This window comes from Lissotriton helveticus, chromosome 9 (genome assembly GCF_964261635.1).
Source record: "Lissotriton helveticus chromosome 9, aLisHel1.1, whole genome shotgun sequence".
In the NCBI taxonomy this organism is placed as follows: Eukaryota; Metazoa; Chordata; class Amphibia; order Caudata; family Salamandridae; genus Lissotriton; species Lissotriton helveticus.
Genome location: NC_136070.1, coordinates 529,003,149 through 529,025,420, shown reverse-complemented (window position 1 = coordinate 529,025,420; position 22,272 = coordinate 529,003,149). Strand labels below are relative to the sequence as shown.

Below are 22,272 nucleotides of genomic sequence, written 5' to 3'. Positions count from 1 at the left end.
GCCCACCCCTAATGAAGAGGCATCAGAGACAAAAAAGTGGCATGACCTTTGGTCATGATGTCAGCTCAATGGCTATCATGTAGATTTCAACCCTGATAAATAAAAAAGCCCTACAACGATTCTTGCACAGAAACAACTTAACAATGTCTCTGAAACCTATACAACAAAGACATGGCACAAGAGATAGTGTAGGGTGCAGTTGCAACTGTCATCCCCAAACAATTCCCCATATGGTGCTCTCAGTAAGTATGTCACAGAAAGTCTGAACATCACCTGCTTGCTGGTTCCTGCTTGAAGTTGGTCTAGAAAAGCATCTGTAGCTCCACTTCTGTAAATTTGGAGAGTCAGCATTCACCTCAAAATTGAGAGTCTGAGGATAGGCTAGGGAAATCATTGAGAGCACAACTGTGACTCCTAAGTGACATTGATGTAGACATTTATTGACTGAAGGGAGTGGGTGAACTTCACTAGTGCTAGTCAAGGAGTGGCTTTAAAGCCTTGTTGTTGAACTGGACTGTTGGGTGAACTTCACTAGTGCTAGTCATGGAGTGGTTATATAGCCTTGTTGTTTAATTGAGACTATTGCTGTACACGCATTCTTGTGCCAAGGTGGGCCTTTCGTGTGTGGGTCCTTGGTCTTGCCCATTTGTCATTTCGTGAAACTGGGTGGAGTGAACATTAATAGCAGGACCCAGCTGCTAGGGGAAAGTTTAGCTAAGTTTGACTTTATCAAGGGGAGGGCTGTCCTCTTCTTAAGTCACAACCTGAAGGTCGCACAGCACAAGAAAGATTAGCTCTGCCTTTAAAACACAGGATTGCCAGTTGCAGCTCATTGCTCCATACTTTCAGTTCCTTCTTGCATAGCGACTACGTGCCTTCTCATATCGAGAGTTTGCCAAATAGGCAACTTGAAGAGGTAAAGCATTCACTGCTGCTCTGAAAGCACACAGGCCTTAATTATGAGACGCCCAGTAATTAGAGTTGGCGGGGTGGGGGGGGGGGGGGTCGGGGGGGGTACCAGAGGTAACAATTCCTAATATCACTAAAACCCCGTTTTTTGGGGACATATTTGGCCCCTGAACGTGATATAACATGCTGGGTATAGAAATACTGGTGACTTTGTCACATGCAGTTCCTAATTCCAGGGCCCTGTCCACGTCAATTTCTGGCTCCTAGCAGCAGGTGGCAAATAACTGACTAAACGTGGTTGGTTTTACCAGGTTTGACCGCTTACCACGTTATCACTGATACAAACATAATTTATTTCTATTCTTCACAAAAGCAGTCAATTAAACTCTTTGGCTTAAATTGTGTACATTATTACCAAGCGCCCACAGTACGTGAAGGAGAAGGTGAAGTCTACTGAGTAAACACTTGCCTGTATTCTTTGTCTTAAAATACATAACTTTTCATGACTTATGCCATTCAGCACATACTGTGTGTGACCAGGTGAACAATGAGGCTATTTTTCGCGTATTCATTCCTTTGTTTATTGTGCTCTTGATGCCTTGGTGTGGTCCACGTCATTGTCGGGGCCCCCATTGTGGTGGATGTGGGGGCAGATGAGCCCTCCCCGTGTAGGTTTCTCATGGCAGGGCTCTGATGATGTCCCTGTGTTCCTACAAATCCCCAGCTACAATACAACACAATGGAAAGCCTGGGTTAGTTGTTTTGCTTCATTAAAAAGGCAGCGCCCACAATTTAAATCCTCTGAGAATATCACTGACATCACACATGATGTGGGAAAGGAAATACTGCGACTCCAAGGCACAATGTGTTCACCCGGGTCAAGGTCAGTACTTGAAAGAACTTATCTAAACATGAATGCAATCCAAGTGGCAGTGCCACTGTACGGTGCCAAACTGTTGATTGAATAGGCCTACTGTTTGATGACTGTCTTTCATTTGGTTAAACTTCAAAATATTTAGTTTAAAATTTTGTTTTTATATTTTTATTTTACGCGGACAATATTATTTGCATGTTATAACAGCACAACCATCATATATGTTCGTAGCTGTACACATGCTGTTTTACATTTGCTACTCGATCAGTTTACATCATAGTTTTTTACCACAACTGGGGGATATTATGGAAAGTGCCCAGGGGGCGTAACGGGCCCATGCGCCTGCTTTGTGCGCCCCTTGGGCACTTTGGTATTACAGAAAGGGACGCAGACGCTTGTGCAACCTTTTCGGTAATATAGATAGTGAGGGAGCACACATACCACCAGCGCTATCACCAAAGGTGGTTCCCTCATTTGCATGGGAGCGTAGCCCCATGCAAATGAGGGAATCCCTTTACCTTTGCGCCTGTGCCGTATTATGGATGCATGCAAAAACAACAGTTGATGGACAGAATGCAGAACAATGTCATACATTCACCCCAGTACATAGATCTGGGCCTAAGTCCATCGTTTTTTTGCTCACCACACCACCCCAATTCAGACATGGCCATATGCAAATCAGCCTTGACCCTGTGCCTCATGGGAACGGTCCAGCCCGAACTGCCAAGCCATGTCTTCCTTGGACCGGAATCAAGCATCCTAGGACAGGTTTCTAGCTAGCAGCCGTCTTCAGCCAGGATAGCTTGACTCCAGTGGTGTGGAGAGCACGAGACTCACGTCTGAGCATACCCATCCCACTCGGGGTGACAAATGCAAAAACAACAGTTGGTGGACAGAATGCAGAACAATGTCATGCCCAGACGTGGGTCCCGTGCTCACTAGGCCACTGGAGTCAAGCTATCCTGGCTGAAGACGGCTGATAGCCAGAAACCGGTATTAGGATGCTTGATTCCTGTCCAGGGAAGACATGGCTTGGCAGTTCTGGCTGGACTGTTCCCATGAGGCACAGGGACAAGACTGATTTGCATATGGCTGTGTCTGAACTGGGGTGGCTTGGTGAGCAAAATAACGATGGATTCAACCCAGATCTGTGACTGGGGGTGAATGTTTTGCCATTGTGCAACATTCCGTCCATCATCTTGTTTTTTTGTATTATGGGTGGAGGCACAGAAGCAAAGAAGCTGTCTGGTGTCGCACTATCAGTGTGCCCCCCGATAGCAACCCTCTGGAAGGGAAAGAGGGTCCTATAAACCCTCAGACATTCCCTTGCAGGCAGCTGCAGTCACTCACTGCACCTCTCCCTTAAAAGTGCAGGTGGGTTGCTGCCTGCACAGTGATACACGGCTCGACTGCTTCAAAGCTGCTCCACATTTCACTTGAATGCGTTTCCCCCGGAGCAGCATGACATTGCGGCTGCCCTGAGGGCAGCACATTAAAAGTAATATAGCGCACATCTCCTTATCAGCGCCGAGTGCACCTTTTGAAATGTACGCCCAGCAAGGAAAATGCTCCACATTGCTCAATATGGCCCCAAATGCCGTATTATCCAAAGTGCCCCGCGAGCGCAACAGGCGTTTGCGCCTTTGATCACCCCCAGGGAAACCTTTGCATTACAGAAGGGGCCGCAGATGCTTCTGTGGCCCCTTCTGTAAGACAGATAGCGCTGGTGCACACATATCCCCAATGTTATTATTGGAGAGCATTCCTTCAATTACATGGGGGGGGCTGCAAATGAGGGACTCCCTTTGCCTCCACTCTTGTGCCTTATTATCGAGGCGGTACACAGGTACAAAGGTAAAGAAGCTGTCAGAAGGTGTGCTGACAGTGAGCTACATAAAGGAGGCCGCACTGTCAGTGCGCCCCTTGACGGCAGCCCTCTAGAATGAATGAGCGAGGTCCTATGGACCCCCAAGACATCCCCTTGTAGGCTGGTGTAGTCACTCACGTCACCTGCCTAAAAAGGGATCTCTCTTCCCTCTTAAAAGTGCAGGCGCGGTGCCGTCTGCTCAGTGAAACATGGACCGGCAGCTTCAAAGCTGCTGTGTATTTCACTTGAATGCGCTGCCCCAAGGATAGCTTAAGTTCGCAGCTGCCCTGGAGGCAGCACATTCAATCTAACACGGCGTACTCTCGTTGTTAGTGCCGAGCACACCGTTTGAAAGGTGTGCCTGGCGCTATGAAGGAAAATGCTCTACATTCTATAATATGGCCCCTTGATGAGTTAGCATGATCATGGTCACTTTCCATTATGCCTCCTAAAGCACAGCACTGCCCCTTTCCACTGTGCTCAGTAAATCATGGCCTCAGTCTATAGCATCTAGTTAGCCAAACTCCTATCTGTCCAGTTCTGGCATTATTGACATTGTCCACTGTGTCCACTTAGCCGATCCACGCTAGGTTTCAGTAGAATTAGTTAGCACTTGATGGCCATATTCTATGATGTACTCTTAAAAGTCTAATACCAACTTAATAAATCATGCCAGTTATGCACGGTTAACCAATTACAGCTATTTGCCATCACACATACTGTATGATGTATTTGCATGGAATTCTTCTTTCACCATGAATGAAAAACAGCTGCCTACAACTAAACACCAACAAAACAGAAGTACTCATCATGGGCCCAACTCCTGACGCCTGGAGCGACAACTGGTGGCCGCCCCCCCTCAGAAACCCTCCAACCCCCATGGACCACGCACGCAACCAGGGAATCATCCTGGACTCTGAGCTCAAAATGGACAGCCAAATCAACTCCATCTCGTCTTCCTGCTTCCACACCCTTCACCTCCTTCGTAAGACCTTTAGATGGATCCCCCTCGAACACCGAAAGACCGTCACTCACGCCCTGGTCACCAGCAGACTCGACTAAGGCAACGCACTCTACGCCAGAATAAACAAAAACCTCACCCGGAAGCTACAGAACATCCAGAATGCTGCCGCAAGACAATTGATCAACCAGCCAAAACACTGCCACATCTCCCAGCACCTGCGTCCACTCCACTGGCTCCCCGTTGAGGCAAGAATCCCTTTCAAGATAATCACCCACGCACACAAGGCCCTCCACGGCATCAGACCAGCATACCTGAACAGCCAACTCAAATTCCACACTCCCCAAAGGACCCTACAATCAGCCCAGCTCTCCTACGCCATGGTCCCCTGCACCAGAAAGACTAGATCAGGAGGCCGCGCTTTCTCCTTCCTCGCTGCCAAAGCATGAAACGCCCTTCCGCCCCACCTCAGACAGACAACATCGATACCCATCTTCACAAGAAACCTCAAAACTTGGCTCTTCGACAGACCCCCTCCTTGATGAAATGGAACCTGCACCCCCCTACCCTAGCGCCTTGAGACCCTTACGGTTGTGTAGACGCGCTCCAACAAACCCTTGATTGATTGATTGACTGTGGTGCTTGCTGTTGCTTTGTTGAGAGAGGTTCAAGGCTGTAGCTTACATGAATGTTTGGGGAGATCTGTGGGTGGATTTGGTCCTATGTGGGAAGAGGGGAGTTTGGGAATGTATGACAGAACAACGTATTCCATTGCAACGCATGCCTTGACCACACATGCATTACAATGCGTATGCCTTTACCACACTTTTTTTTATAACGAGTATATCTGTACCATGCATGCCTTTACAACACATTTTGTTGTAAAGGTATGTATGTTAAAGTCCTATGCGTGGTAAAGGTTTTCCCCGACTCCTGCCCTCAGCCCTCAAAATGGCCCCCTGGCCCTCAGCGCATTTTAAAAACAGCTACCCCTACACTAAGCCTTAAAACTAGACCTCAGCACCCCCCATCCCTCTACCCTTTATAAAAATACCAGACCCCCACTGCTTAACTTAATTTGAGCCGGTGCTTTCTGCCACCAGTACTTAATTATCAACACTACATTTATGGCAGTCTTCCACATGGTGGCGCTGCTCATCTAATTTAGAGATGAGCAGAACAACGTTTTTTTATAAATACAATATACATTAAAAAAATAACTAATACCTGCCTCCCCAGCCATTTCTTTAGCTTTAGGGACCTAAAATAATCTGAACTGTCGTACCTGCAGGCGAGAGAGATGGTTAGTAGTTGTTTTGGTATCATCATTGGCAGTGATGACTTGGCAATGGGTGGTGCAAGCTGCAGTGGCCTCCTGTTCAGGGCCATGGCACTTATTATGTGACAAATTAAGAACTGCCAACCCCTGTCCTAAGCAGGGCTGGCTTTAACATCGGTGGCGCCCTGTGCGACAATGTTTGTTGGCGCCCCCGTAATGACCACCTCTGCCACGGATTCCCTCACCCCAGCCCTTAAAACAGTGCCCCTCAAGTCTCCAGAACCCCTGTCTATTGGATTCATTTATTTTTATAGCACCCCTCACACCAGTCTAAGGTGTCAGAGCACTTTACGTTACACACACATTGCACAGAGACACTCATAGGTGTGTGTAAATCAGTGTATAGGAAATGTTACATTAGGCAGGACTACAAGGTGTAGTGTAGGAGTAACATGTCATCAATACTGGTAGGCAATATAGTTTAAGAGTCGTTATTCTGGAAAAGCACAAATTCAGAATTTAAAATGTAACACCTTTGTTAGGGGTTCTCTTTAATAACAAAAATTGTTTCTACCCAAATGAACCTTTTTGGCAAGATTAGGATAATGAAAGACTGGGCAAAAAAATATATAGCTCTAACATAATGCATGCAGTTGTATGCAGCTCTATAATGACAGTTAATAGCTCAATGTTCAATAGTAGGATTTTGACTTAGAAACGATAAGTAACAAAAGGAGCTCTCTTACAGAAACAGTAACCCACTGACCTATTTACATTATATGCACTTTGTTATCTGCATGGTACACGTTCTTAGCAGCAGGCATTTTAACCATCTGCGCTGCATTTCCATGAGTCAAAACTTCCACTAGACAAACCTCCGTCGCTTTCCAGGAAGACGATTAATGACATGCCGTTAAATTGCTGGAGGCCAGGAAGGTAGCATGTGCTTTTCAATTGTTAATATACTTGCAAAAATTACGCCCCATCCCAAGTCAGCACCCGGTGCAGTGGCACAGATTGCACCGATCTGGAGCCGGCTCTTGTCCTGAGCCCTAAAACTAGACCCTAGCGCGACCCTTCCCTGTTCCTAGCCCTGGTAAATAATACCTGTCGAGAGAGATGGTAGGTAGTTGTTTAGGTACGTCATTGGCAATAAAAAAAATCCTCCAGTCTAAAGCCCAAAATACAGTATTTCCCTCCCCCCGCCTGCCCCTGGCCCAATCCCCTTACCTTACCAGGATAATGACGAGGCAACTGTTTTGGGACATGGCACAGGTCGTCAAGAGAAAGTGGAAGGGTCTCTCCATTTCCTCTAATGACGCCAATAGCCTTGACCACTCCGGTGCCTTTACCACCATTACTAGCATATGTCCTAAACAACAGTACAAGTATATATCATTTTTCCATTCATACCTTTTCCAAAGTTAATTCGTTGTAAAGGCATGTATGGTAAAGGCTTAAAGTTGTAAAAAGATTTATGGCAAAGGCTCTGCGTGGTAACATCCGCATTGTAATGGCTGTTTCCCGAGTTTGATGCTGTAGGGCCAGCGATGTTCTTCTGTCTGTCACAGTGGACGTGCTACTGTAGCCCAACATTATAGTGTGGCAGAGGATGTGTCGGATAGCTATAGAGTGCATTCTCCTATGGGAAGCAGAAGAGGTGCAAGGTTAGAGGGTGTGGTGTCCAGGAGGAGTATGATGTTGTAGACAAAGACCTGAGATGTGCTCCAATCGTGTCACCGTAGGTTTGTTACTGTGTCTAGTGTTTGAATGGTAACAGCGCATGGGCCTGTTTGAGGGAATACGTGCATGAGTGGGTGGAGTATGTGGGAATGGCAGTGATATCTGAAGGCCAGTTATGGGCTACCATTGTGGTGCAGTGTGCTTGTAAATGCATCGAGCACAAGAATAGGGCTACCCTCAGTCCCAAATATGAACCCGGTTATATGTTTTTATAAAAAACAATCGTTCATCTGTATAAATTGTAAAATTCAAAGACATACAATCTATAGGTAGATGTTGAATCAATCACAATATTTTTTTATTTTACAGAGTTTTATATAGCGTGAACTTGACCCGAATCGGGTATCAGAGTGCTTTACATAGCACTAGTTGCATTACATGAGGACCGATTCATTTTTGTTAGGCACTGGGTGATTAAGTGATTTGCCCAGAATCACAGAATGTTCAGCGTCATTGCTGAGACTCAAACCCAGTTCCCCAGATTCGAGGTCGCCCGCCCTAGCCGTTAGACCACCTCCTCTCCCCAATACTTTGAGCATTAGACACTGAGTAAATCAGTATGGTACAAAATCAATAATATAGAGAAAGCAATTTATATAGAGGCCTGTGCAGTGATATTCTGCATGAAATTGATCATACAGAAAATGCCAAGATTACATTCTGGTACAGGGTTCCGGTAATTGTGCTGCACAGTGCACAATGCAGTAAAAAGACACATAGAGGTATATGCAAATAAAAGGAAAGGGTGAGGTGACAGTGTTCTCTAGCCTAGCAAGAAAAAAGGCAAAAGTTACTGCATATTTTGAAATATAAACCACACAGTAGTTTCATTGCTCATTTGTTCACTTGATACCGGTTAACGATCCAACCTTATCACTAAGTGTTCATGCTTTATCAAGACAATTGTTAATTATATTGAGGATCTATATAACGTAACGATTCGATCTATAAAGGTGGTTGTTTGGCATTTTAGAACTTGGGGATGTAATTACTCTTGGTAGGGAAGAGCGAACATGTAATCAAGAAGATATGTTTTGGGTGCACTTTCACACAACTGCTGAAGTTATATTTTCCAGTGCAGTCAAATTCATATATTTTTGCTAAACTTCCCAATTATTTGCCATTGACAATTACTCAGTGATTAGCTGCTGCTTATGTAGCCTTGTAGCACTGTAACCGTGTTTGAAGACATGGTTAGACTTGAATTTGGGGGGAGCAGCATGGGTCAAAATACAGCCATTCAATGTGTGCATGAGATGGGCTTCGCTCTTGTGCTGTGCTTGGCTAAGCATGACATGGTCAGCAAGGTGTGATATACAGTAGAAGCATCACAGCAGAGGCGACTCCTCTGCTAAGGCGACGGCGCGTCGCCCCACAGGAAAAATAAAATGATAATAACAATTTAATTCAGATTTTATTTTTCATTATTGGCTATGTAAAGGTGCGGGCGGGCTGTGCTTCCTGCAGAGCAGGAGGAGGAGGGGCAAGCACTCTCTTAAACTCGCACGACGGTTTAGCCGTTCGGCTTGGCCAGGCTAAACCGTCATGCGCACTTTGCATGTTCCCCACTGGCTGTATTGTGCAGCGTTGGTGGAGAACATGCACAGGCTCCCAGCCCCAATCTGAGCACTGAACCACGGCGTTCAGACCAATCACAAAGCTGCTGAATGCAGCGCCATGATCGGCTTGGGGAGTCGTGAGCCTGGGTGCTTCCTGCTTTGTCAACGGAAAAGTACGGCGGAAGAGGCAGCTGCTGCAAGGTAAGTGAATATTTCTTTCTTTTCTCTTTTGCCCTTTTTTCTTTTTTTGAAACCCTCTCTCCCCCACTCCCCACCACTATTGCCTGATAGCAACTGCTACTGCATCGCTGGAAGGCAGATGATTCTTTTAGGCCTGTGGCCTTCCACTGCATGCCTGTCGTATTACTCCAACATGCTGATCTCAGTAGCGTAGCAAGGGTGCCATGGTTCCTAGTGTAAGCAAAGAAACTTGCAGCATTCACTGCTGTTGGGGTACTTAAATACAGCAATTATTAGGGGTTAATGCTCCTCTCAGTGGTCTGGGCCCAGGTGCTATTACACCTGCTCCACCAATGGTAGTTACACCCCTGGATACTCTACATATCTTTAGTCTTTTCTTTCTGCCACCCTTCCCTCTAACCTTTTTCTACACTGAGCAGCAGACTCCTGTAGGCCCAATGGACACACAGCCGTGGAGGCCATGACCTGTAATCAGAGATCGGATTGCCAACCCATCACTTTTTAAGGTCCCTTCACACCTGAGCTTGTTTTTTTTAACTTGGAATCTTTCTCTCACTCCTGCTCATTGTTATGAATTTTTTATTCAGGATTGCCTCCCCCAGCATTACCCCACCTCACTTATAATGTTTAGGAGGAATGACCCTCCCCACTGCCCACCCCCACCACCTTATTATTTAGTTTTTAGGTCTAGCCTAGGGAGTGGGCAAGCGCTGCTTAGGAGTGACCTCTTGGAATCACTAAGGACTTTTTTGAAAACTCATGCATGTACTGCACTGTTTCCAATGAGCACTCGTGCATGTATGACGTTTACCTTGCGGGAGCGAGCAGCTAAGCCATCAGTTTCCAATTATCACCCCCTGCTCGCAGTCACGTTAAATGGAAACAGATGGCGGTCGCGTTCACTTTTGCGGCTGCTTGTTTGTATTGTCTCAGTCACAAGCTATCTCTTCACTCCACAGATGGTCTGCTGCTCCAGTGCTCCGCTTCTGGACTAGACTCTATCATTATTTGAAGTTAAAGAGCTCTATTTAGTGCATTATCCTGTCCTTGCCATACAGCTTGTATTTTTTTAATGTTAAATAGATCATGTGGTTTCTACTCTCTGCATTTATGTATTAGTCAGTTGTTTGGAGTGCAGGTTTTGTTCTGTTAGGTTTGGCAAAAGCAGTAGGCCTAGTTCTGCAATTTTGGTTCTCCCTGAGCTGGTGCGGAATCTCGGAACATGGGACTTTTGTCATCTCTCAACACAGTTTTAGGACTGTGGCACCTCCAGTTGACGTCTGTGTATGGCACTCAAGCACTCCTGCCAAAACTGCGACAGGCATTGTGCAACCTGATCAGAGACCTTTCTTTCACTGCTGGGTTAAAGAACACGACGAGTTAACGCTGAATCCCACTGAGTTACACATCAAAATGTGCGCCCCAGCAGCACTACGGAAACACACTTTGTGATGTTTTTTTTGTTAAGAAAATAAGAGGGGATTTTGTCTCATACATATGTGTCCTCTGCTGAAGAACTTAATTTATATTGAGGAAAAAGGAAAGTGCTGAGGCCACAACACTCGGGCCTGGAGGCTGATATGCATCTATTGTTAGGTATTTTATTATGTCTTTTTTTACCGAGGGTCCTAATGTTGTACATTGTATACTATAAGTTTAAAAAAAAATCAAAAGCCGAGTTTCTTGAAAGATACTTATGGTACAACCGACGTAAATTACTTTTTATAAAATGACCCAGAATTTCAGTTTGAGGTTTTTGAACCATCAAACAACAACCCTTTCACAAAGAGCACAAGAGTAGAGTGGACGTTTTGTATGGATGCGAGGCCGCAAACACCTTCCAGAAATTTTACAAAACCGTGCAACAGTGGGGATTCAGTAATTTTATTGACACTTATAAGGTCCCAAAGGCGAGACCTATTGGCTACGTCAGTGCTTGTTTTATGGAGCATACCCACTGTGCCTGTCTCTGCTGCATTTTTAAACCTTTTTCCGCCAGTATCTGCTGCAGTGTGTTTTCCTTCAGTGTGGTGGTTGCCAGGGAAGTGACCGAGAGGGAGACAGTGGCAAAGAGTGTTCTGCATTACATCCAAGATTCTCACTTCATGTATAAACAGTACACGGGTTGGACTTCTGAAAGACTTTACAGGGGAAAGAGAAGAAGTGCGTTTGGCAGTTAAATAAGATTTCCTTTGCGATCTACAGTTAGCAGTTCTCACTTTCTTTCAACAATGTCCGATAGCATCAGTTTATAGTTTTAAAACCAAGGCGAATCGATTTTTTGCAGTGTAAATATTTAAAGTTCAAAAGCCGTGTTACCTTTTAACGGGATTAGAGAGGTACATTAGAAAGTAACATGTAGGAAAAACTGTTTATTCAAAATGTTCTGTTCACTGATGGGTCCAGAGGGGTAAACAAATACTTTGGCACACAGTTGTAAGAATTTGATTTTATAACACTTTCGTAGGTATGAAGTGTGCGCTGGGTTTCTGACAAAGACAAAAAACAGCAAACGAATAATTCATGGGTAGAGCCTGACAATTCACAACGAGTGTCCTCTGGAGGTAGAACATATTGCAGGCTTAATTCGTGGATATGTTCTAAAACACATTCTACATTCTACGCAAAATAAAACTGTATAAAAAGACATTCTTATACGAAGAAGCAAGCATTGTGAAAGTAAGTCTGGCTTTAGTTTGCTAATGCATTTATACTCCATTTGTGAATACTTGTGTGTCTCTTTGTTACCACATTAAACGAGGAATATTTAATTTGCCAATGCGTAATTTGTTGTAAGAATTTTAAAGTTGTGCCTGTTTGTACTTATGTGTGCTATGTGTGCTCTGTGTGTGTGTGTGTGTGTGTGTGTATGTATGTATGTGGGTAAACATATTCTTGTGATGTGCTCTATGAATGCCTGACTAAATAGTTAAAAAAAAGGCAGCTGGAGTGAAAAAAGAAAGAAAAAAGTATTGGTTCTGCATACAATGCCTGTATAAGGTAACAAATATAATATATGAATCTGAGGGAAAGTCCACTCGATGTATAGTCTAAAGAATTGGTGACAATAGGTCATGCAGACAGATGCGCTTTCAAGCAAGACCAAAAACTATATCAAAACGAGTTCAATGTATCAACTCATTTTTGTGAAGCACAACACACATGTGGTTTGAACTACGTAGAGGGTAGGCTGATGAGAGTTGAATTTAGAATATACAGATTTTCAACATGGCTGTGCTTTGAGGAAGAGGGTGCGCAGCACAGACCACTGATACAGGTTTGTGTTAAAAAGGCCACTTTATTGAAACAGATGTGCATCACATAAACAACCCTGTGCCTTTCTCCGTACAAAACTAATACCGCAATATACACAAATCCTCACCTATGTTAAACTACCCCCGACGCTAAATGTACCACCCCCCAACAACACAATTCTGCAAGTCTCTACATCCTCCTGTGCTGTTCTTCTGCACGTGAAACCTTCAATCTCCCATCCAGGTTCACTGCATCTTTTAACATTTAACTAACTTAAATTCCTAATGAACGTTTAACTTCCTACTTCGTCCAGGCGTGAGCTTGTCCACACAAATATTTTCCGCCTGGATTGCTTCTGATTTGCTAAACAATGTCAACTTTTCGGCAAACCGTCACCCAGTAAAAGTCTCCACCCAGTAAACTTTTTCTGCCCCCTTCACCTACGTCTACCATTAAATATCCAATAATATCAAATGTAGATGCCAACACTCCCTGGACACTGTTACCACTAAAAACTCTACACTGTCATAATGCAAGTCTGCATGTTCAATCCTGCCACATTCAAGCTTTCTGTAACAATTCTGCATCTCTTTGTAGATCTTCCATCTGGCCTTATCTATTGCAATTAATGCCCCCGTCCAGGTTCTCCTAGGAATAAAAAGATGTAGCATCCCAACCACTGTAGCTGAATTTACCTTAAGTCCTCCTTCCTCGACCTCATCATCCCTAAACCCTTTTCACCTCTAAAGCATTCTCCCTCATATGCAGGACTAGAACATCTGTACATTCCCATCCTACCCACATTTTTTAAGACAAGACAAAAACTTTCTCCACCACATACCCCCCTTTCCATACCACCGAGCTAGCTCCTGGCTCATGTCAACCCAAATGTGCTCTGTGCCTTCTCTGGCTCGCATGCTTTTCTGCCCATTTTACAAACAAGTGGCCTACACTCCACACCGTCAATCCAGCAGCCTCCAGGCCTGGCCCCAAACCTGGAAAACAGTAACAGCAAGTGAAAAAACAGGAGTAATTCAGTAATCCCCTTCTCCCCCCAGAACATAGTGTCGAAAGCAGTCGGAAGACCACCTACCCAGTCTCATTATGTTCTCCTGACTCAAGCCTCGCCTTCCAGCCTTTGTGGCCATCCCTATACAAAAAGAGTGTGACCCATAATCCTTTGGATCCACTCCGGCAAATGCAAATGCGTTGCACAAAACTGCCAAATGCTGGAATGCTGTCACTGACTTACCTTCCTCATGCTGAAACACACTCCCCTCCAACAACCTGGTCTTAGCAGAAAGGGTGGCCCCCACTTCACTTTGCAAAACCTCTCTATTGGGTAAGTCCAGAGTAAAACCGCTCTACCCTGACTCCTCAGGTCCATCATGGACCTATATCCAGACATCGATGCCTGCTGCAAAGTGGCTCACCTCCACCCAGCATTTCCCTTGCATCGCCATCCCCCAGCAAATCTGACACCTGTAAAGCGCCCAAAAACATACCTGTCATCAAAGTGGAAAATAACACTGCTTCGTGATCCCCTGCGCAGATCGCAGGCAGATTGGCAATGGCCCCACTAAAAGCACCTGAGGATAGCAGCCTCCTCCTAAGCTCCTCACATGCGATTTCCCTGGCCCACTCTCCCAGCTTCCACGTCCCCAACTCTCCTCCCGTTGGAATGTATCCCCAAAACAATTTCTCCATGAAGGCTATGTCTGCCAGTTTCTGCGATATCCAAATCTTAGTCTGACCTTTCTCAATAAGAGATATGAACCATACCACATCCTCTGTCCTGGCCTATTCCTTCTGCTGCTTCTATACCCACTGCCCAGGAACTCTGCCCACGCTTGAGCATACGCTCTCCTTGTAGACAGCGCCAATGACCCTACCACCAAATGCAGCATCCTCTTTTGCCTACTGCCCAAAGCTCTTGTAGCATCCATGTCCTGTCTCTGACCTCTTCTGTGGCCAGACCTTGGAATCTCTCCCACTGTGATAAGGCATACGCACTGTCATTGTCCACCCCAGGAACATGTCTCGCTAAGTACAATATGTCATACTTCAAGCACCGTGACACAAAAATCAGCAGCAATTTTAACACCTGTACATCCCTGACTGACTGCTGGTTTACTACCCATACCACTGCCATGTTGTCGATCCAAAACATTATTTTCTTTTGTGCTAGCAGCATCTCCAAGAGCGTCACTACTATCATCAAAGGGAAGAGTTCCAGAAGGCAATACTATATGCCCCTTTTTTCAATGCTAAGGGGCATTCTTTCCCACACCACTTCCCCTGCCAGTTCACAACAAAACCTACCCTTCGCTGGCATCAGAAATAATCTGTGCATCCCATTCCAATTACTCGAGCACCACCCCATTGACAGATTCCAAGAAAAAGCAAAACATGCGCAGGTCCACCTTGACCCCTGCTGACAACCGCACTTGGTGATGCAGCAAAGGTAAGCCCGAGAGCCCCAAGCACCTACAGAATGTCCTTCCTGTGCACACTACCCTACAAGCAAAATTCAAAGGCCCTAGCAACACTTGTACCTCCTTGACTGTCACTTCAGCCAACATTGAGTCTAACAGCAAGTGCTGTGTGATTTTCTTGTCCCCTGGAAGGCGACTTCAATTGCCACTAAATGAATTTCAATGCCAAGAAATGACAGCACCGTATTTCATCCCACTGTCTTCTCCGGCACCAAAGGGCCCCCAGGTCCCCCATGAGCTCCTGAAAACTTAACATCTACCACTCGCAGTCCTTGAAACCTGCGTTCCCCATAAAAGATAAATCATCGAGGTGGTGTGTGACATATTTGTGTCCCGTGCACCACGTACAAAGCCACTGCATGAAAGTACTGAACCTCTCAAATAAGGAAAGGGATATGGAACACCCCATGGGAAGTGCCTTATCTATGCTTGGTCCTCAAATTGAATACCCAGCAGAGGTAAATCCTCTCGGTGTACCGGCAGCAAGCAGAAAGTTGACTTTATGCCATGTTTTGCCATCTGGGACCCCTTACCAACCTTCTCCACCAAGGAGATTGCTGAATCCACCAAAGAGTAGGCCACTGAAACCTGGTCTTGTGGGATAGAGTCACTGACCGAATGGCCTTCTGTCCATTAGAGGTGCTATATCAACCAAAATTCCCCTTCTCTTTTTCAGGGATCACTCCGATGTGGGACATTATCAAATCAGCTATTGGTCATTCACCGAAAGGGCCCACCACCCTGCCCTCCTGTATCTCTTTCGTCAACTTGTCCCTCACCACTTGTTTGTGGCACTCACTGACTTCAAATTGTTTGCCCATCGACGCTCCCTCGGTACCTCGTACCCCCTATTTGAACCCCCAGCGGAAACCTTCCTTTAACAGAGTGCTATTCTCCATTCGGTCATACTGTGCCAGCCAGATTTCGAGCCTCTCTAATCTAATTGACGTATGAGCTCATGCCCCAGATCATTGTCTCCCCCACCAGGAGCCCGGACAATTGACCATGCTGTTGTCCCCCGTTGGCCCCTGTGGCTGTTTCAGTTGCACAACCAGTGTGCCAATGTTCAGCCAGGTCCCATAGCAATGTATGACGGTATGCCTATGGGCACATTTTGAGCATTCATGCTGAAACATGAAATATTCACTTGTGCCCAGCTCCCTTATTAGAGTCCCTACAGGCTCCTGTCTAACCTGTCTACTCCTTACTTTGTGTCCCTAAACCCCTTCGGATGGCGCACTCCTGAAAGGGCCAGTATACTATCTGCAACCCACTGGCAGTAATAATCATCTTCCTGAATTTAGAGAGGACCATGGTATGCTACCAGAAGTCGGATTTTAACTCCCCCCCACTGCGCCTCGGGTTCCAGAGCCATGCGAGCCCTGTACTCAACATCATACTGGGCCCATGCATAACCCCCATAGTTGATCTGGGCCTTCACTATTACATCCATGTACTTGCACCAAGGGGCTTAGACACTCCAATGTATAGCAGCTTCTTGATATTTAGTTCCTTGCTCTCTAGCCTTCCCTCCTGCCTTTTCTCCCCCGGCATCCTTGTCCTCGCTCTTGTCGTTCTCTTTACCTGTGGCCTCTTTTTGTCCCTTTCCCATTTTGCCCTCAGCCTTCTTACTAGTACCTTGCTTACTGTCTTCTTGTACTGCCCCTCCTCTGTGCCCTGCACTGTTTCTTCTGTGCCCACGCCTGCTTCTGTCACATAGCGGCTCCTCCTCATCCTAGTCTCCCCACGCTCTGAGGTCTCCCTTGCATCCACACCAATAGACACCATTCTGGAGGCATATGCCTAATCCACGAAGCTCTTACCCTGCACCAAAGTCTGTGCCTGCTCCCGGACCTGCCATCTTGCCACATGTCATTTCCTCACGGGCACGCCTGCCATCTATACCGTTGCCAACCATCCATTTTAACTTGGAAAACACTACTGACAACCTGGCTAGACTCCCCCGCCGCCTGCCTGACCAGACACTTGTTGCCACCAACTGACTTCTGCTACTCGTGGCTCCTCATCATCCAAAACTTCACCTTCTTCCAAACTCTCTTCATTGTAGTCTAGCACTGTCTCTCCCAGTGCTTCTGCATCCCCTATTACCCTGGCAGCTGCCACCTCCTGCCACTGAGGTCTTACTGAACATCTTACACTTTTGCACTGCTCTCTGTTGCTATGAGGGGCCACAGAATGCCCACCCAACTGTCCCACCAGCCAATGGTGATGCCACATTCAGTATCCTGTATCACGGGGGTCATGTCGAAACCTTCCACTGGTTGTAACAATGAGGCCATCCTGTATCTTCTTCTGTCAGTGATTGCGCTGTCCTACACCATCGTCCAGCTAACCGCACCAGACCTTGCTTTCTCTTCTCGGTACAATAGAGCAGCACTATGCTCTCCCAAGACCGCCACAACTTAAGATTTCCCCACCTCCAAGAAAAGAGATACGCCCGGTATGTTGGTACCTGAAATACTTGCATCCTGAAGTGGACTGCTCACTGACCCACCTGTTCCTCCCTTTTGCACCTTGCTCTCCCTGTGCTCCTCTGCCAGCTCTCTCCATCCCTGACTTCATTTCTACCCCTTGGCTCTGGCACTCCCTGCTGTACACACTAACGGGCCGATTATGCCCTGCTCCCATTGGCCGGCTCCTCTACCAACCCATCTGGTCCTTCGCCTCTCCCTCGATACAGTCTAAGACCACTGCGTCCAGCACCAAAGACGGTCCCCTGGTGGCTGCCTGCTTCACTGCCTCTGGGCCCCTGCCCCTTGTCCAGTCACTGGACCCTAACCTTGCAGTCCCTTATCAGCCTTGACCCCGGTCCCCCATACCGTTCCTCCCATTGTGCCCTAACTCCTGCTGGGGCCCTCTCCCACCACCCGCCCTGTTTCAGTGACACAGGGTTCCAGTGCCCCTCCCTCTCTTTCTCTCCCTGTCAATGCTCATCCAGGTGACTGGTATCTGACCACAACCTGCTCAACGGTGGACTCATCCGTGGGTCCTGCTACCTTCTGTAAATTTGTCTCCCTTGTCCCACCCTCCTCTCAGTTCACATTTGCCATCTTGTCTGGACCCTCCACTCAGCTGCTTTCGGGTGTGTGCCTCTCTAAAGCTGCATGGTCTGCGCGGCTGGCCGTCTGACTTCCTCTGCACCTCCTCGTCTTCACTGAGGCTGCATGCACATTCTTCATGTGCCACATTGACTCAGCAGTCACTAGGGCATCCTCCTAAAGTGCGGCCTCGCCACGCATACTCAACACGGGCCATGCAGGTTTTCTGATGCCTCAATGGCCCACTCCCTCCATGTTTGGGGACACTTGATGTACTCGGAAGCAGCCCATCTTGCTTACCTGCTCTCTGGGCCCCCTTGTAGCCAGGCACAGTGGTGCACATGTAAGCAACTCAGCCACAACACCATCAGATGCCGATCATAACTGGGTGGCCTCCTGATGCTGCCTCCGCCACCAGCAAGTCAGTGCGACCTGCCTCCACCAGCAGCCGTAAGGCGAGCACAACCTTATCCTCAGCCATAACTACAGGTAACAGTGTCCCAACTCCGCAACCAAGCCTTTTATTGCCAAAAATGCACCAAATCCTCTTTCTCCTAGCCAGCCACCTTGTCACCTAAGCCAAATTGGTGACTGGTGACCAAAATGGCCCTAATTTATACTGGGCTATACTTAAAGCCTAAATACAGCTCAAATATGGAGTGCAGTTGCTGGAATGCACCATTACTCCAATACTCCTGGAGAGCAGACATCTCCATGGTCGGCTACCCCCCATAACCCAATGGGAATGCACTGATCCACGTAGGGTGTAAAATCAGGTGAAACATAATGTACTTGGGACCTGCGGACCTTCCACTGTGATCCTTTAATATACCTTTTATTCATTCAAAATTAAATTATTCTTTTAATGAGTAATAATGAGGATGTCCTTTGTCATCTGATATTATTTTTGTAACATAATCCCTATTATTTCCCAAATGAGACAAAGACCCGTACAACCAACGATCTGAATTTAGCTACTTCACACTAACAAAAACATGGTGGCCCCGTTGCAACATGCTGCAAATATTAAGACCCATATTGATCATAGTGTTGTGCCCTTGTGTGACCCTGCATGGCTTGATAAATAATAAGTAAAGCAGGGCAGTGCAAATTGCTGTGTTACGTTACTCTTCCCCAAGGAGGCATTACATGGTGGAACGTGAGTGCTCCCACTCATCTACCAATGGAGTTTGGCGGATTCCCAGATCTACCATTAGTGGTAGATCTGGGAATGCAGCAAAATACTACATCTCCCCAGGTGAGGCGTAACGAGGAGAAATATCTTTATTGATTCTCTTTTTCTTCTTTCTATGTGTGCTGCATTCTGCAGAACACATAGAAAGAGGAAAATGCCTCTGAGGACTGTTTTGTGCAGGGAGGTGTCCCTTCCTCCACAAAAACAATCCTGCCTACAATGCAGGCACACTTGCACCATGGTGCAAGGGTGCCTGCATTGGTGCACGGCAGCACATTGTGCACCAGCGCAAGGAAAGGGCAGGAATGCACTGTATAATGTTAAATACAGCTCATTCCTGCCCTTTCTTTTTCACACAGTGCAGGGCAGCACAGCAAGGTAGATTGCTGCGTTCTACTGCATGAAAGTATGATCAATCTGGGCCTTTGTCTTTTCCCATTTCTGTTGTACCTACTTGCTTTTATTTGTTAAATAGTTTATTTGAAGCTTCGCTAACACACACGAGAGATATGGGATGGGCGTGCAATGCAAGCTTCCCTAACACAAATAACAGCTACAGCACATATAGCAACAGCAATGAAGTAAAATACAGGTAGTCACAGGTAGACACACAGAAAATCCTCTTTTGGAAGAGCACGCTGTGAACAATGACCATAAACATAACACAAAAATGGACCAGAAGAAACATCTTGATAAATGGATTCCCTGTATCTTCAAGATGTGCCAAATTACTCAAAGGATTATTTTTTTAATGAAAAGACATGCTAGGATGGGTTTTAAAATGGGTAATTTGTAGTAGACATCTAGGAGTGGAGACGAGAAAAAGGCAGTGGTAGAACTTTAACATGTCTGACACAATGAGCACAGAATCCACGTCTACCCACACCCGTGCCACTTAGAGCGACACATCAAACATGCAAAAGGTAATTAGAGGAATGGAATAAATCTAGCTATTGGCAATAGACTACTCAGACGTGAGTTCAGGGAACATTGTACCACTAGAACCAGACCACACCTGACTGATGAGCCTCAATCAGGATGAAACCGATCTTGGGTTCCTTGTGTTTTGGTACAGGCAGGACATGGCCAGGCAGTTTGGACTGGACGGTTCCGATTGGAGCAGGGCCAAGACTGATTTGCATATGGAGAGGTCCAAACTGAAGTAGCATGGTGGGCAGAAGAACAATGGGTTGGAATTTTACTCCTATAGCTGCCACGTTTTCAGTTGCTTTTGTGTAACATTCCAATGTGTGCACTGCATTCATGTGTGACATTTTAAGCCTTACGAATGACACTTTATTGTGAGTGAAATAAGACAGTTGCATCCATGACAAGAAATAATTTTGAGAAATTATGCCCTTATCTCACATGTGATGGTCCTTAATGCGTGAATTGACCCAGGGGCGCTTTACATGAGAATCATATAAGTATTTAATTAGCATGAGTATGTTAGAGGGTTTGCTCAGAATTACAGAATGTTGAGCCGAGGCCGGGGTTGGAGGCCCCTTCTACGGTTCTCAAATAGCAGTGGCAGATGCCACCGAGTAGCATGGGTGAGGCAGGGGCAGGGGGGGTGGGGGGGTCGATAGAAAAATAAAATAAAACATTACTTACCTTGCTGCCAGACTACCGCCACACATCATCCTCTTCTGTTCCTGCTTGAAGCAGGAATCACAAACAGGCTCCCCTAGCCAAACACAACGCTGCAATGAAGCATTGTGATTAGTCTGAGAGCCGTGGTTCGGCGCTCAGACAGCGCAGTGGGAGTCTGTGCATGTTCCCCACACGCTGTGTATTTCAAGCTGGTGGGGAACATGCAAAGTGCGCATGACTGTTTGGCTGGCCAGCCAAATAGTCATGTGTACTTAAGTGCCCCCGTTCCTCGCCTTGCTGCCTGCGACACAGCCAAGCCCTGCCCCATAACCCGGAAAAATAAAATGATAATAACATAGTGTTACTATCATTTTATTTTTCTTCTATCCACTGCTCAAAATGCAGTGGGGTGATGCTCCTCAGCCTTAGCGTAGGAGCTGCCACTGTAAAATAGACAGTTCTGGTCGCTAGGCCACACCTTGTAACGCCTCCTCCTTCTTCTCCCTGTACAGTTCTCCAACTAGGTCCCTCTTTTACTGCAGTTTAGATTGACCCTGTTTTTGGCATGTATTTAGAAGCTTTGCTTTGGGGCTGGACATCCACGTCTGTTTGGTGCTATGGATTTAGCAAAAGGTGATTTTCTTAACCTTAATTCAGCGGGGGTGTGGTTTTGTGTTTTAGTCTTCAAATCTCACCAGATTAATTATTTCTTTGGCGAATAGTCGTAGGCATATTGCATAAACAAAGCTTTGGTCCATAAGATTGATTTAAAGTTTTTTTTTTTACATTTCCCTAGAACAACGATAGTAAGAGAAGAAAGGTTCCAGTACCTCTTGAAGATAGCAATGTAGAGAAATATTTGAGATGAGGAGCCACAGTGACATGGGCAGCTGACCAATGGTATCTGTATCTTATGTGAACCGGGTCCAAATTTAGGGCCCCATCAGGATGGCGGGCGGATCGCCCCCGCCAGGCCGGCGGTAGCCATCGCCGGCCTGGCGGGAGCGATCCGCCCACCATCTGTGCCGGTATGACCCCCCGCCATATTATTATGGCTGGGGTGTCCGCGGCAGATGGAAAGACCGTCCGCCGCTTTTCCGCCCCAGTCGCCTTGCGACTGGGCGGAAAAGGGTTCTATATGGTGCCGGTGTCTTTCAGACACCGCCAGCCAGCCATATTAGCTGCTGGGAGGTACCTATGGTACATCCCAGCAGTTCCATGCACAACATGGCAGGCACCGCGCGGTGCCTGCCATGTTGTGCATGGAAGTGCACAGCTTGCC

The 22,272-nt window shown here is 46.4% G+C and overlaps 1 protein-coding gene across 1 annotated transcript in view; it reads left to right on the top strand.

Annotated features, from left to right (window-relative positions):
• LOC144782819 (potassium channel, subfamily K, member 16-like) overlaps positions 1-22,272 on the top strand; it is a 234,284-nt gene that overhangs the window by 48,022 nt on the left and 163,990 nt on the right. The window lies entirely within an intron of this gene.